General features: G+C 43.2%; 1 protein-coding gene across 2 annotated transcripts in view; it reads right to left on the reverse strand.

The window, feature by feature from the left end:
* Positions 1-5,140, reverse strand: part of LOC110489634 (zinc finger protein 516) — a 72,606-nt gene extending 67,466 nt beyond the window's left edge. For both annotated transcript variants that reach the window (XM_090199424.1, XM_036948238.2), the window contains exon 1: positions 4,629-5,140. The gene's annotated coding sequence lies outside the window, so the exon portion shown is untranslated. The remainder of the gene's footprint in view (positions 1-4,628) is intronic.
* Between the last annotated feature and the right edge of the window lie 7,060 nt (positions 5,141-12,200).

The following is a 12,200-nucleotide window of genomic DNA, read 5'->3' on the forward strand; positions in this document are numbered from 1 at the left end:
AACTGTATTTTTTTGTGAAGAATCAACAACAAGTGGGACACAATCATGAAGTGGAACGACATTTATTGGATATTTCAAACTGTTTTAACAAATCAAAAACTGAAAAATTGGGCGTGCAAAATTATTCAGCCCCCTTAAGTTAATACTTTGTAGCGCCACCTTTTGCTGCGATTACAGCTGTAAGTCGCTTGGGGTATGTCTCTATCAGTTTTGCACATCGAGAGACTGAAGTTTTTCCCATTCCTCCTTGCAAAACAGCTCGAGCTCAGTGAGGTTGGATGGAGAGCATTTGTGAACAGCAGTTTTCAGTTCTTTCCACAGATTCTCGATTGGATTCAGGTCTGGACTTTGACTTGGCCATTCTAACACCTGGATATGTTTATTTTTGAACCATTCCATTGTAGATTTGCTTTATGTTTTAGATCATTGTCTTGTTGGAAGACAAATCTCCGTCCCAGTCTCAGGTCTTTTGCAGACTCCATCAGGTTTTCTTCCAGAATGGTCCTGTATTTGGCTCCATCCATCTTCCCATCAATTTTAACCATCTTCCCTGTCCCTGCTGAAGAAAAGCAGGCCCAAACCATGATGCTGCCACCACCATGTTTGACAGTGGGGATGGTGTGTTCAGCTGTGTTGCTTTTACGCCAAACATAACGTTTTGCATTGTTGCCAGAAAGTTCAATTTTGGTTTCATCTGACCAGAGCACCTTCTTCCACATGTTTGGTGTGTCTCCCAGATGGCTTGTGGCAAACTTTAAACGACACTTTTTATGTATATCTTTAAGAAATGGCTTTCTTCTTGCCACTCTTCCATAAAGGCCAGATTTGTGCAATATACGACTGATTGTTGTCCTATGGACAGAGTCTCCCACCTCAGCTGTAGATCTCTGCAGTTCATCCAGAGTGATCATGGGCCTCTTGGCTGCATCTTTGATCAGTCTTCTCCTTGTATGAGCTGAAAGTTTAGAGGGACGGCCAGGTCTTGGTAGATTTGCAGTGGTCTGATACTCCTTCCATTTCAATATTATCGCTTGCACAGTGCTCCTTGGGATGTTTAAAGCTTGGGAAATCTTTTTGTATCCAAATCCGGCTTTAAACTTCTTCACAACAGTATCTCGGACTTGCCTGGTGTGTTCCTTGTTCTTCATGATGCTCTCTGCGCTTTTAACGGACCTCTGAGACTATCACAGTGCAGGTGCATTTATAGGGAGACTTGATTACACACAGGTGGATTGTATTTATCATCATTAGTCATTTAGGTCAACATTGGATCATTCAGAGATCCTCACTGAACTTCTGGAGAGAGTTTGCTGCACTGAAAGTAAAGGGGCTGAATAATTTTGCACGCCCAATTGTTCAGTTTTTGATTTGTTGAAAAAGTTTGAAATATCCAAAAATGTCGTTCCACTTCATGATTGTGTCCCACTTGTTGTTGATTCTTCACAAAATAAATACAGTTTTATATCTTTATGTTTGAAGCCTGAAATGTGGCAAAAGGTCGCAAAGTTCAAGGGGGCCGAAATACTTTCGCAAGGCACTGTATATGTATTATAGAGAACCTTGGTGTTTCAGTACCCTCGTAGCATATCGTTTTCCCCAAAGACAAAAAATTCATGCCATAGAGGGTTAAATTCCCATGTACCTAATACAAATACAAATGAAAAGAATTTCCGAAGCATTTTCAACTCTACTAATGATTTTGTCACAACAACAAAAAAAGAAGCTTCATTTAGCTAATGTGCCCACTCCGGTATTAGCACGTGCACATTCGCTCTAACCGACAGACTGCGTACAAGGCCTACAGCGCAGGTATAGCCTACATGATGAGATTATTAAGGACAAAAGAGCGAGATTATGATTATTTGTCAAACTGCAGCCAAGCATTGATCATCATGTCACCAGAATAAGACCCTTCGATGTTTATTGGAAAGGTGAATGTTGTTATTGGATGTTGCTTTGCCACCTTGCACTTTCACCAACCTGTTTTTTCAATCTTTAGCCTAATAAACTGCATGCTTTCCCGAGTTGTAGTGGGAGGACTAAATAACATCTCATTTGGTGACTCCAAATTGATATAAAGGTTATTATATCAATATTTGCGCACAAAAGCATTTCCAGAGCCATTTCTCGCATAATACATTTTACCAACACAAAAAGATCCCACCTTGCATAGCCTATTTGTTTAGTTGACATTTGGAAAGTTTACCGACAAATTTGACGTTTACATCAGGCCTGTCATGACATTTTTTTTTATGCGACGTGATTTACTCTCAGAAAAAGGTTGGATGGATACCTTTTCACTGTAATGAATTTGAAGATAATATGTAGTCCTATTACATCAGGCGGTGGCTCTCCAGTGGATTATCATTCTAATTTCATTGGCTACTCAGTTCTGAGGGAGAATACAATTAGGCTACGTCATGTGTTGCAATCATGTCCAAATGTCACGGAAGAGATTGTGGGTCGCAAAAAAAAAACTGTTTTCATCAGCGGACTTTTGAAAGGTGAATACAATGTTCCTATAAATCTGAAACCTGACTCCGCCAGAGATAACAACTGCATCCTGTGAAACAGGTGTGCAAGGCTAAGGAAACTGTCCCCAATGCTGACCGCTGCACTGTTATAAGCCTGCTAAAGTCTGCTTTGTATCAAACATGTCAAGTTATTTTCCATCTTTCAAGTTTTGTCTTGTTGTAGGACTACATCACATCATAACTTTTTTCAGCATGCAGGGTCATTCAAAACACTCACTGATTGTACACTACATTGTTGCCGAAATGTAGCCAGACAAGTACACTGCTATACTGATACATTGTTGCAATGTCCTCGAAACAAAACAGCCATGTTTTGATGTTATGACATTCTTCAAATCAGGGCACAAGCAAATAAAACTAAATAGTAGCCTTTAATGACCACTCCCATTCCTCATCAAGTAAAACTAACACTGTAACACTGTATTCACAGGGGCAAGGAAATGAATGCTTTAAATCTTTGGCCAGTCAAAGAAGTCTGTCTGAGACCTGCAACCAGGAACAATAATATGTATTTAGCTACTTCCTTCCAGGTAAGACAGTGGACAACCGTTTTCCCTTAGGAGAGATATGGTTATGCAGTATGCGGAAATTACTCCAGATAGGCCTAGACGACTTGGGGCACTATTTCGAGAGTGCCGGTTCCACTATCATATTTTTATTCTATGCATTATTAGTTCCATTGCATGACACGTTTCTAGCGTACTTTCCTCGCGCTGCTCTCTTGTTGCCCTAGGACTGTACAGGTTCCATGCTCTCTCTCTCTCGCTCTCTCTCTCTCTCTCTCGCTCTCTATCCCTGTCTGTTTGTCTGTCTGTCTGTCTCCCTGTCTGTCACCCGCTCTCTCTCTCTCGTGTCACTTGCGCTAAGAATGTAGAGCACCCGCGTGACGTCCCTGCAACTAGAACCGAGGACAGGCAGCTCGAGGTTGAAAAAAGGGAAACAGAAAAGTTTTATCAACATTATTCATTGCATACTAACCCACAGCTGGCTTAAATTGTTTAGGCCTTCGTCTTTCATTGTTAGCCTATACGGCAATTGATTTGGGTACTGTGCCTATAGCCTTTGTGCCAGTAAATAAAACAAGTCAAATATTTAAATACATGTTTTTTTATATATGAGGTTTGAATAGGCTACGCTTAGCCTAATTGCCGGAAATCTGTGCGCAGACTTGTGATATTCTCCCTTGCGCTACGTGGACACTACTTTACGATTGTTAAGGCACAGCCCTCCTGCTTTTCTTCCTTCCACAATGTCACACACATCTCCATGTATAGGAGATTTAGGCTTCCCCATATTGAGCATAGGACATACGTCCACAATGGTTTATTGAAGTTTATGAAGGACAATAAAACATGAATACCATGTGGTTCAAAAGTTGTGCTGTTTCCCGACACCCCCACTCAGCCCGCATCTTTCGACTCCCCACCCCCGCCACATGTTAATGAGCTCCAACTAATTTTGATGGTAGGCTATTTCAGATGTTGGGGACTTTTGCGTCAGCGATCTCAAAATCAGCTATTATGAACGCATGACATTTGTGCCATGTTCCTCTAACTAAATGACAGCTATGGCATGTCCATTAGGCCTATGTGTAGGACATTTGACTTCCTAATATGGATGTTTTCATCTGTCTCTGCCTGTTTTAAGGAACAAACAACAAAGTCTATTAAATAGCCATTTAATAATTGACTATGATTATAAAACAACAGTCATGAATCTAGTCAACCAAGCTCTTCCAATAACGTTCCTCCAAACTGATTAATCCCTTGAGTTTTGATGTTGCATGATAACAGAGCAACGTTTTCAACTTCACATTTTCAAGAATATGACAAAGCAAAGGTAGCCTATATTTGGGCAGCTCTATCAAAACCATATGATATAACCACGTACTAACGTCGTCATTGATACCGATACAGACTATTGCTAATGAAACGTGTATTATGTTTGTTGGTTTGTTTGATATAGTCTCGAGTGCGTTAATAGGTTCGTATTCGCTCATATTCCTACTCATACTCCTCGACTCGGCTGCCATTCAAAACCCTCACTAAAACACACGGAAGCGAAACATCAATGTAATCTAATATAGTTACGTACCTGTGTGCAAGTGTGTGATCGAAACATATCCTGCAAGCACTCCCAAAGAATAGGCGAAAGCAAAGGCGAAAGCAGCATGCGCTGTATGTTGAAGTGCATATGATTGAGTGAGTCGAAACCACTGTGACATAGGGATAGTCATCGGTCTCCAAGCATTCAATGCACTAAGAGCTTGATTCCTCTCGAGCAATGACGATAAGCAAAGCCTCAAATTGCTTCTTTACCTCCTAAGTAAAGCCTATTTCCTGGACTGTGTTACATTATGAGCAAAACCAAGACGTTTGCGCCACGATCGTTTCATAGAAACACCTTTCAGTGCTGTGGATGGTCTCTCCCGCATTAAATGAACTATTTACTATTGTCTCCATCAGCACAAAGTTATTGATACTATACTAAATAAAGTGTTCGGTTGACATACACGACGACTTGACATGTAGGCCTAACACTTGTATATTCGCCAAAATATTGAGTATCAATGTGTTATCATTTGGATTAAATTCAGACAGGTTCTCAAACCTGCTTACGGACGTCATAGACAACAGCCGTTTGGAATGCACGCAGTTACAGACAGAGGAATCAGATAAATCCCAAACAAATAGCCTAGTTGAACTAGCCTAACTTCTAATTGGCCTAGGTAATTATACATAATATACTGTAGCGACCCACGCTATAAGAGCCACGTTTCAATTCCCATCGAGTTAACATATTGGCAAGATGCGTTGGTTGTATGCCTTTCACAGAGGCCCTGGTTCGCTTCCCACGGCCCTCGTTAGCTATATCGGTGTCAGAAATGGGATGGGGGCAGTGGGGCCATCGGATTGCATCGTGAGACTGAAGTTAGTCGAAGCATGGGTGTTGCATGGGGACGTACCTTCCTACTCGGACGGGGCAGTGAAGCCCTCGTTATTTGAGCCACATTACAATTCCACAAAGTGAGTTAACCCTATTGGTACGGTGCATACGGTGTTTGCCTTTCCAGAGACCCAGTAAGATTCCCGCTCCCTCCGTTCGCTGCAACACCTTGGCATTTTATTAAAATATCTTTCATTAAACATGCATTAGCTATATTAAAACCTTTACAAAGGTGTAATAAAACATTTTATTCTGTAAAAATTGCTAAAAGCAAAGTGTATTAATTTGTCAATTGCATTAATACAGGATATGTTGTAACCTAATCTATTATTTTTGATACAGTGGAATCAACTTGTGGTGTTAAGAGGTTAAAATAATAATATTTTTTTAAGTGAAAAAAATATCTGCGTGTTAGGTTGGCCGGTTTTTGTAGACTCACTAGCATAGGACGTCTGTATAAGCACACCGATTTGAAATATAAATTGAGGGTTATTTCTTGAACAGCCTAAATTGACTTTAGTCTATGGTAGGTTGAATTTAAACTAAGAGGCCTAGATAATATGATAATACATTTAAATTGTTACACTTTGAGTTAAATTTAGATTGTGGATAGATTCACATCTGCATTGCAGTGAGTAAGCCATGGATAGGAGTGTTTTCTTAGCATGCATAGGGAAGAAGCCTTCTTCCTAACTTCTGATGTACCAGTGATTTAAGTCACTGACACATCTTATCAACCACAAGCCCTTGAATCGGTATGCACTGACACACCACCCTCCAGCTCACAATGGCTTCCATGGGCATGCACATATACAGTGCCTTTGAAAAATTTTCAGACCCCTTTACTTTTTCCACATTTTGTTAGGTTCCAGCTTTATGCTAAAATTGATCAAATATTTTTTTTCAGCAGTCTACACACAATACCCCATAATGACAAAGCAACAACATGTTTTGACAATTTTTTGACATATGTCTACAACTTGATTGGAGTCCACCTGTGGTAAATGAAATTGATTGGACATGATTTGGAAAGGCACACACCTATCTATATAAGGTCCCACAGTTGACAGTGCATGTCAGAGCAAAGACCAAGCCATGAGGTCGAAGGAATTGTCTGCAGAGTGCCGAGAGGATTGTGTCGAGGCACAGATCTGGGGAACAGTACCAACACATTTCTGAATCATTGAAGGTCCCAAAGAACACAGTGGCCTCCATCATTCTTAAATGGAAGAAGTTTGGAACCACCAAGACTCTTCCTAGACCTGGCTGCCTGGCCAAACTGAGCAGTCGGGCCTTGGTCAGGGAGGTGACCAAGAACTCTATGGTCACTCTGACAGAGCTAAAGAGTTCCTCTGTGGAGATGGGAGAACCTTCCAGAGAAGGACAACCTTCTCTGCAGCACTAAACCAATCAGGCCTTTATGGTAGAGTGGCCAGACGGAAGCCACTCCTCAGTAAAAGGCAGCCCTCTTGGAGTTTGCCAAAAGGAACCTAAAGACTCTCAGACCATGAGAAACAAGATTCTCTGGACTGAGGAAAACAAAATTGAAGCCTTTGGTCTGAATGCCAAGCATCATGTCTGGAGGAAACCTGGCACCAACCCTACGGTGAAGCATGGTGGTAGTAGCATCATGCTGTGGGGATATCTTTCAGCATTTGGGACTGGGAGACTAGTCAGGTTCGAGGCAAAGATGAATGGAGCAAAGTACAGAGAGATCATAAAAACCTTGAAAAAAACCTGCTCCAGAGCGCTCATAACCTCAGACTTGGGCGAAGGTTCACCTTCCAACAGGACAACAACCCTAAGCACACAGCCCAAGACAAGACAGAAGTGACTTCGGGACAAGTCTCTGAATGTCCTCGAGTAGCCCAGCCAGAGCCCGGACTTGAACCCAATCGAACATCTCTGGAGAGACCTGAAAATAGTTGTGCAGCAATACTCCCCATCCAACATGACAGAGCTGGAGAGAATCTGCAGAGAAGAATGGAAGAAACTTCCCAAATACAGGTGTGCCAAGCTTGATGAGGGAGAAAAACGATTTAATCAATTTTAGAATAAGGCTGTAAAGTAACAAAATGTGAAAAAAGTCAAGGGGTCTGAATATTTTCTGAAGGCACTGTATATTCACACCACGCACACACACACATACACAAAGACAAGCGAATAAACCATTATTTTGGGAGAGGTACTTACCCTTTAAAAAAATGTGTATGCACTGTACATGTGTACAGTACACACAATATCATATAATAACACCATGGCTATAGAGCTCCCTTTCTCTTTAAGTTTTTCTGCAGTGACTTAGACTAGTGCTCTGAGATGCATCTTGTCACAATAGAGGGGTCGTACTCCAAGCTCCCTCTATCTCTACCATCTGAGAGGCAGGGAGGGTCAAGAGACAAGGTGTCCTCTGTAAGCCACTCATTCAAGAGGCTTCCCTGTCATTTGTCAAACGTCCTGTTGCAGGTTCTTTATTCACACTGCAATAACGCTGCTTTCAGGGTTGTAAACAAAACTTCAACGAGTCATTCGAAGCAATGTCACCCTAGCCTTCTAGGCTTCATTCATACTCACAAACAAGTAACTAGGGTAGTGCACACACACTCACACACACATACACACAAAAACACACACACACAAACACACACACACACACACACACACACACACACACACACACACACACACACACACACACAATCACATGCTGGTCCTAACCTCAGGACAGGCTTTTAATAGCTTCTACTTGTATTCACCACAATGCCATACGCTATGTAATATTCCACTCATACAGGAACTCGACAGAGACTATATTTATAAAAGCCCTTCAGTTGAGTTAGTTTGTCGTAACAGTGAAGGTGTGTTACACAACTGACTGACACCACAGCCCCTTGTGCTCAATTAGCTCCCAGTGCAATATTGACACCTTGCTAATTGTCAGCTGTTTGGTGTGCACTGATAACCTTACTGCCTTACCACAGGGATTGAAGGGGAGGGCTTTGTTACCTCACGGCCAATGACCACATCATGAGCACACGCAATCCCCACCATAAGGCTATACAATATCAAATATTCATGTGATATATCAGATTACTTGTTTTGAATAAGAGCCAAATAACTGACACTCTATTTACCCTCTGTTTGCTATCCCTTATCCTTCGTTGTTTTTTTTTTATCAGTTTCCTTAACGCCCCCCTTTCTCTCTCTCTCTCTCTCTCTCTCTCTCTCTCTCTCTCTCTCTCTCTCTCTCTCTTTCTCCACCCCCCCCCCCCCCCTTTGTCTCTCTCCTCCACCTCGCTGTCTTTTTAAAGCACTGTTTGATTTTCCCTCTTATCAAGTTCCACTGTGGCCTTAGAGAGGGGATCCGCCCCCAACATTGATCATGCTATTTTAGCCACGTCGTTCAGGACCGGGGAACACATCCGACCACAGGCCTTGACATGCAACACAAAGCATTACATCACAACAACCCCTGTTATCAATGCCAACAGAACAGGCAACCAACCGGGGTTGGTAGTGAACACCATACGGCGTCACACAAACATTAAAATGCTGTTCTTTTGTAAAAAATGTGTTATGCACCGTAAATAAAAAGGTGACGATACTTGACATCTAGGCATTGCACATTGGTCTCGTCTGCATTTTACTATTGAAGTGGATATTGATGCAGGTCCACATTGTTGTGTAATATGAATAGATGCCCGTCATTGTTTATTGGGTGTGTGATTGTGTTGACAAGTCTGGCCTCAGATAGGGAATAAGGCAATTGATTGGGAAGTCCCAGGTTGCATCCTCCTCCGCTAATATAATAATGTGGTGTAATCATGTAATATCATGCTAATCCTATCTTGGATGAGAAAGTGGACTCCTGCGCAGCCAGCAGCCAACCCAGGAAGTGAACCCATTTCCTGTGGGGGCTGTGTGTGTGTGTGTGTGTGTCTCTGGCAGTGCATTTTAACAGCAGTGACTGCAGGAGGAGGAGGAGGAGGGAGCCTGATGGATATGGCACACAGTGATGCCACTGCAGCGCTGACATTGTCTTCTTCAGCTCTCCTTTCTCCACCCACCTACCCCTCCTCTGCCTCTCTTCACCAGAATTATCACTGTCTAAAACCCACTCTCCTCGACATACATCTGCACGCCAACTTGCATGCAGGCACACACTCACTCATGCAGAAATGCACGCACGCACGCATACAGGCACACACACACACACACATGCAGATATGCACGCACGCACGCATACAGGCACACACACACACATGCAGATATGCACGCACACACGCATACAGGCACACACTCACTCATGCAGATATGCACGCAAGCACGCATACAGGCACACACACACACACATGCACGTACGCAGGCACAAACACACATGCAGACACACACACATGCAGGAGTCTATGACGTGAATGTATGTGTTTTATACAAAGATACAAAGAGGGTGATATGATTCCTGAGCTGAGGAGGTGAACTGCACATTGTCATCGTACCCTACCTTTACAGCTTATTGAATACATTGTATACATATCCTGTTTTGGAGCACAGAGGCAGGAAGTACTTTCTCATTCCTTTCCATGCATGGTTTCTCTTTCGATGATGGCCTCATCGTATGTGGCTGAGGACACATTATATGGAGGAGAAAGGAAGGAAAAACCTTCTCTCCTCATCAGTATCTTTTAAATACAGGGCTACGCTTGCCTCTAGCAGGGTCATTTGTAGCTGTTTGAATTCACTAAGACGGCTTTTACTTGTTGACAATTTGTTGAATACCCCATTGCCCTTGAAGGAAGTACACAACATTACCAAAAGTATGTGGACACCTGCTCGTCGGACATATCATTTCAAAATCATGGGAATTAATATGGAGTTGGTCCCCCCTTTGCTGCTATAACAGCCTCCACTCATCTGGGAAGGCTTTCCACTTGATGTTGGAACATTACTGTAGGGACTTGCTTCTATTCAGCCACAAGAGCATTAGTGAGGTCGGGCACTGATGTTGGGCGATTAGGCTTGGCTCGCAGTCGGCGTTCCAATTCATCCCAGAGGTGTTCGATGGGGTTGAGGTCAGGGCTCTGTGCAGGACAGTCAAGTTCTTCCAAACCATTTCTGTGTGGACCTCAATTTGTGCATGGGACATTGTTATGCTGAAACAGGAAAGGGCCTTTCCCAACAACAGGTGTGGCTGAAATAGCTGAATCCATTAGCATTTGAGGATAGTGGCCAGGTAAACAAAACCAATGCATGGTTTAATGTCTTACCTTGTCCTCTTACAGGGTAAGGAAGCCAATATCTTGTAGATTGGGTGAACTATCCCTTGAATCATGTCGAACAGACATTTCTACCAACACTGTGTGTATGGTTGTGTCTGTGTGCCTGTGTGAGTGGCAACTCAGCTCGTGAAATGTTCTGATTATTAAGCTCATTTTACGTTGGCACACCCCAATACAAGACGTTTGCTATCGTACTATAACGTCACTGGCTAGCTGGTTGCACTTTTTGCTGCTTAGGTTGTCCAATGACATTGTTCTAAAATGGCACCTGTACATAAGCCCCTTATTTATTTGTCATTGTAAAACCTAATGTAACAGTTCATCAGGTAGAGTGAGCCACCAGTCATTTAATTCAAAACATGCCATTTTGTTAATGCCTACATGTTTCAAGCAGACCACCATAGTCCCTGTGCCCAAGAATGCCAAGGTAATCAGTTTAAATGACTATCGACCTGTATCCCTCACATCTGTAGCCATGAAATGCTTTGAAAGGCTGGTCATGGCTCACACCACCACCATCATCCAAGACACCCTGGACCCACTCCAATTCGCATTCCGCCGAACAGATCCACAGGTGACGAAATCTCTATTGCACTCCTCACTGCCCACTCCCGCCTGGACAAGAGGTACAGCCATGTGAGAATGCTGTTCATTGACTACAGCTCAGCATTGAACACCATAGTGCCCTCCAAACTCATCACTAAGCTAAGGACACTGGGACTGAACATCTCACTCTGCAACTTGATCCTGGACTTCCTGACTAGGCAAGTAAGTTAAGAACAAATTCTAATTTACAATGACGCCCCACACCGGCCAAACCCGGACGACACTGGGCCAACTGTGTGCCGCCCAATCCCGGCCGGTTGTGATACAGCCTGGATTCGAACCAGCACTGACCTTCTAGCACTGAGATGCAGTGCCTTAGATGGTGTCCCCTCAGGGGTGCGTGCTTAGTCCCCTCCTGTACTTCTGGTTCACCCACGACTGCATAGCCACGCAAGACTCCAACAGCATTCATTAAGTTTGCTGACGACACTACGGTGGTAGACCTAATCAGAGCTGATCAGCCTACAGTATATTGAAGTCAGAGACCTGGCAGTGTGGTGCCAGGACAACAACCTCTCCCTCAACGTCAGCAAGACAAAGGAGCTGAAAATATTTGGCATGCAATTGTAGAAAAAGTTATACAGATGCACCATTGAGAGCATCTTGACTGGCTGCATCACTACTTGGCATCCGACCACAAGGTGCTACAAAGGGTAGTGTGTACGGCACAGAACATCACTGGGGCCGAGCTCCCTGCCATCCAGGACCTCTATACCAGGCACTATCAGAGGAATGCCCTAAAAATTGTCAAAGACTCCAGCCACCCAAGTCATAGACTGTTCTCTCTGTTACCACATGGCAAGCGGTACCGGTGCATCAAGCCTGGAACCAACAGGAC

The sequence above is a fragment of the Oncorhynchus mykiss genome, chromosome 2 (assembly GCF_057628025.1).
Source record: "Oncorhynchus mykiss isolate SJ-2025 chromosome 2, ASM5762802v1, whole genome shotgun sequence".
NCBI lineage: Eukaryota > Metazoa > Chordata > Actinopteri > Salmoniformes > Salmonidae > Oncorhynchus > Oncorhynchus mykiss.